Source organism: Carassius auratus, unplaced genomic scaffold (genome assembly GCF_003368295.1).
Source record: "Carassius auratus strain Wakin unplaced genomic scaffold, ASM336829v1 scaf_tig00001689, whole genome shotgun sequence".
NCBI lineage: Eukaryota > Metazoa > Chordata > Actinopteri > Cypriniformes > Cyprinidae > Carassius > Carassius auratus.
The window spans coordinates 6,509-11,431 of NW_020523381.1; the positions used below are offsets into that span (position 1 = coordinate 6,509).

At 39.3% G+C, this 4,923-nt stretch overlaps 1 pseudogene; it reads right to left on the reverse strand.

Annotated features, from left to right (window-relative positions):
• Positions 1-2,795: 2,795 nt before the first annotated feature.
• LOC113069515 (heparan-sulfate 6-O-sulfotransferase 1-A pseudogene) lies at positions 2,796-4,086 on the reverse strand (annotated as a pseudogene).
• Positions 4,087-4,923: the final 837 nt, after the last annotated feature.

The window sequence follows — 4,923 nt, forward strand, 5'->3', positions numbered from 1 at the left end:
GAGCATTTTTATAGATCAAAAAAACTCCCTACAGCTTCAAGACATAGCAATGAACAAAGTTTCAATTCACCCTACATTGGCCTTTTGAATTCACTGTAACTAATGTAAAAGAGCACTTGATCTGTGCAACAAAGCAGCATATCAAATCCGAATTATCTACGCACAGTATTTCCCATCTAATTATCAGAATAATGCAGATATTAAAAATGCGAAATGACAAAACTCCTCTCACATCTTTTACAGCTGACCCTGTGCTAATTTCACAGACAAAACGAACATGTACACATGCGTGATGAATTAGGGGAGAATAGCACTGGTGTGGTCTGTCTGCCTTTATCACAGGAGAGATTAATCAAGGAGAGGAATGTGCATCCATATCAGTGCTGCATTCCTAAGGTCGCCAAAAGCAACAAGAGTAATGGCATCGCTGTGATACGAGGGATGTTTTACACTCGAGGGGATGTTGGATCTAGACTGTGTTCTTTCAGGAAGAGGAGTCGGGCTGGTGATTACTTGCTAAATCTGATCTAATGTATTAGACTTTGCAGAGCTTAGATAATTTAATCTGCAAAATCCTATTAAAAACTAAAACAGTCTACGTACATGGCTCTGAGATGGATTTCACATTATTGCAAAAGTAAGTATAACACATTTCACAAACCTACTCCAATGCCCACTAGCTGTGGGTATAAAGGTAATTAAGCCATGTTTTAACCAAAATACAAAACAAGACGACACTGACTACCAGTGGCTGGTTATTCCTGATAAGACGACTGCTATGGAGTGTCCTGATGTGGTGAGTCTGTAACCACTATTCTGTCAGCCAAAGTTCACTACAGTGTTTACAAGTGGCTGTTTTACAACACAGTAATTTTCCACCTCCATCACTGGAGAAAACACAAACATCTAACACAGCAAGTTCTGTTTTCCACCTGAAATCGAAGGACAGGCACCACGAGAGCTTTACCTTACAACACTTTAACATGGTAAACATAGTTCTGTCCAAAATTCAATAAATTTGTCACTAGGTTTGAGCCAATACTACATTCTAGATGCTGCACGCTTTCTTACTTGTTTGAAAGAAGTTAGCTCAAGTAACAGTTTCTTTTCTGAATTTTTACATGTAGTAAAATACTATGGTCAGTGATGGGAATAACGGCGTTATAAATAACGGCGTTAATAACGGCATTACTTTTTCCAGTAACGAGTAATCTAATTGATTACTCTTCTCATCTTAATAACGCCGTTACCGTTACTGCCAAAAAATGCGGCGCGTTACTATAACTGATGATGAAGCTGTTTTTTTTTTTTCATCAGACCAACTAGATCTCTGAGCGAGAGGCAAATACTTTTTTTTACTGTTCTTCCTTGGTTAGTGGGCAGAGCACGAGACAAGCGCATAAATGCTGACGATTGGCTGAGGTAGAGTAAAATTTCATTGTAAGCCAATCAGAGGTGGGCGGGTGTTCGAAAGCACGCATAGTAGTGTTGGGAATTCGGCTCTTTTGACTCAGCTCACTGAAAAGAACCGGCTCTTTGGCTCACAAACGGCTCTTTAAATGACTTTGACTATAATATTTCAACTTTTATTACATAATTATTTAATTTCTATAGGCTAAATTTGAAAAAAATAGAAAAAATCAGATATGCGAGCCAGCTCCCGAAGTTCAACTAAAAGAGCCGGCTCTTAGAGTCGGCTCATTCGCGAATCGCGAACGACTCATCAAAAGCTCATTCGCGAACGAGTCGATCCATCATCACTAACGCTCATGAATTGCGAACAACCCATCATAACCCATAGTCGGACAGGACAGGACACACAAGGAACAACACAAGCCAGTCAGTCAACGAGAGACAGGTATGGCAAGGAGCCCAAATAATCCAAAAGTAGCCTTCTCTAAATGGAAGTATATACATTACTTTTTCCTTCAAGAAATTAAAGAAACAATAAAAGGAAATATCAAAAGTTCCCAAAAATCTATCGTGTTATTTGCATTGATCCACTATATAAACATAATATCTACATACATGGCATTTGATTGGAGGCTAGTCTCACTTTGTCCCACAGCAACATTTTTTTTTAGATGTGTGTACAATGTTTCATGTTTCTGTTAATAATGTATTGTATTAAGTGTCCATTTCATTATAATATTCAGATTTATCATAAATAATTGAACATGCACATGTATTTTAAGTTCCTTTAAAGAGGGGTAGAGGTGGGGTCACATTTGAGCATTTAAAATTAAATTTTACTTGAAAGTAACGCAATAGTTACTTTCTTAAGTAACTAGTTACTTTTAAAATTTGTAACTGAGTAACTAATTTAGTTACTTTTTGGAAGAAGTAACTAGTAAATGTAACTAATTACTTTTTAAAAGTAACTTGCCCAACACTGACTATGGTACAGGCCTCATATGGTTCCCATGTTCATTTTTTGAAAGACTGATATCCAGTTTCATGTAAACAGAAATCCAACTAGACTCAACATCACTGGGCTATCCAAACTTGAAATTGTTAACCGTTTGTCAGTTTCATCCCCAGGTAACTTAATCCTGGGTTATCTTGTTTCATGTTTAGGTTTCCGATTTCTCACACTGTACACTAACGACCCTTGGTTTTAAGCATATTTATGATTTCAAAGGTTTGAGGTGGGAAAAACAGCACGCATTCTATAAAAAAAAAAAAAAAAAAAAAAAAAAGAAAAATAGAAAAGAAAACTATTGCCCACCGTTAAAGTCACCAAGTACATCTGCTGTTCTTGTGTATAGTCTGCTAAAACACATGATTCTTTATCAGTAGTCGCGCCAGCATTAGCTAATGTTCGGCATTTTAACACTTTCTCTTAAGAGCTTTATCGCGCTTGAAAGTTTACGCGACAAAGCCTACGTAAGTGCGTGAATATTTAATGACATCACTATCCGTTTACGTTGTAGCATCTCTTGTAAGGGTTAACATATAGGGTTAAAAGCGGTGCTAACCTGTACTGGCATTTATACAAAGTTTTAAAAAAGGTTAACCCAAATGTAGTATGAAAAGCCAATGTAACCAATGAATTTATGCATAATTATAACTGTATAGTCTTGTATAGCGCAGATGAGGGCAAGTGTTCTTCTGTTACTCGCTAAAGTTCTTCTACACTGGTTGTGCTTCAAATCTCTTTGTGACTGCACACGCCTATGATGCCCCAAACGTTTTTGGTTAAGAGCTCGCGGGGTTCTGAGACACAGCCAAACACTTCAGACAAAACAATTCTATACAAGCATCACCTTTGGTTTTTCATCCTGTTCTCCTTTTTGTTCAAAACCCCTGGTACGCAGTTGGTTAGTTCGGTCCAGTCCGCGTGTAAGCCACAACTCCATCCGGTGGAGAACCGAGAGAAGAGCCAGGTCTCTTTCCTATTGGGTCGGTAACAGGTACACTTTTTCTGTCCCGGTCTACAGTCGCACGGAACCTCCAGCCTGACATTCTGGACCAGGTGCCTCCCGAACGTGGTGCCGCCGGTCTTCTGGATGTGGAGGAACACGATCACATCTTCCCCTTTGATTTCAAAATCCACAGTCCGCTCCAGATCCCTGATGGGGAAATAGTATTTCTTCACGTAATGTGGATCAGGAGTTGGGAAGAGATCCGCATCGTCTTCCAGCATGTACCCGTGCGGAGAGCCGAAGTTCATCATCCCCGGAGCCACGTACTGATACAAAATCAGCATGAACAGAACCGAGCCGACAACGATGAACAGAAATTTACTGCTCCTCTCAACCATGTTCCTTCCAGTGAGGAGGTTCATGTGTTACCATTTCCCGGTTGACTGTTTTTTTTAGGGTGTCTCCATATATAAACACACGGCAGTCAGTGCATCGCGCGCGGAAAGTGAATCGTCAGACACTTTGGATCAGGAAGGGAACGGTCGGACTCATTGCATCAGAAGTGTTGCAGTACACGATCCAGTACTCCGCGATCTCCCTCCGTTCACCACTGTATGACACAGTGTGTTTAAAGTCCTCGACACATCGCTCTGAAGCTCCTCCAGCAGCGTGCACAGCGACACCCACTTTCCCAACACACGCGCGCTCCACTCTCTCAAACACAAATGAGCACAATGTTTTGTTTCTAGTGAACGCCCGCGACTCATTCTGCAACTCAACGCCGTTTTATTCCCATGAAGCAAATCAGCCAGTGCCTCCTCAAATAAATAAATAAATAAATATTGTAATAAATAAAATAAAATAGAAATAAATAAATAAACAGGAGAAACAATCAACAATAGAAAACAAAAATTGAACAGGTGCATCATAAATCTGCCTGAATGCCAGTTACAAAGTCTCCCACACATCTCACTATTATCACTTTAAGTCATGTCCAAATAGACATTAATCTTGAAATGACTCAAATCATGCAAAGAGTTCATTTGCAAAAAACTATAATTCACACTTAAAAAAAAAAAAAAAAAAAAAAAGAACAGACTGCTGTGCAATATTTTACACGTATACCGTGTTCTTAACCCTAAACCAATTTTGTCACAAAAGCTGGTATTGTCCATTGTCATGATTTACAGCAGAAACCGACAAGTGGCCTTTTCGCATGCGGCGCACATTATTCTGGCCACAAGGCTGCTAGTCACTTCTAAAAGATGTGCTAGCTGAGGAGTTTTGTCAAAGCTGATTACAAATTATGAGGATGGATCATTTCGACGCACTTGAGGAAACCGTGATATCTTATTGAGAACATAAAAGCAAAATAAAAGCTGAAACGTTTTCACAGAACCATACTAAAGCTGCACGTTACAGTGGAGAGGGAAAGGCTCGAGTGTAATCACAAAGCTTGTCAGGCATCTAAAAGAAAAGTAAATGCTTATGTCTATACTATATAAATGATAAACAGACATGAGGATACAATCTCAGATAGCCAATAGGTTTTCATATG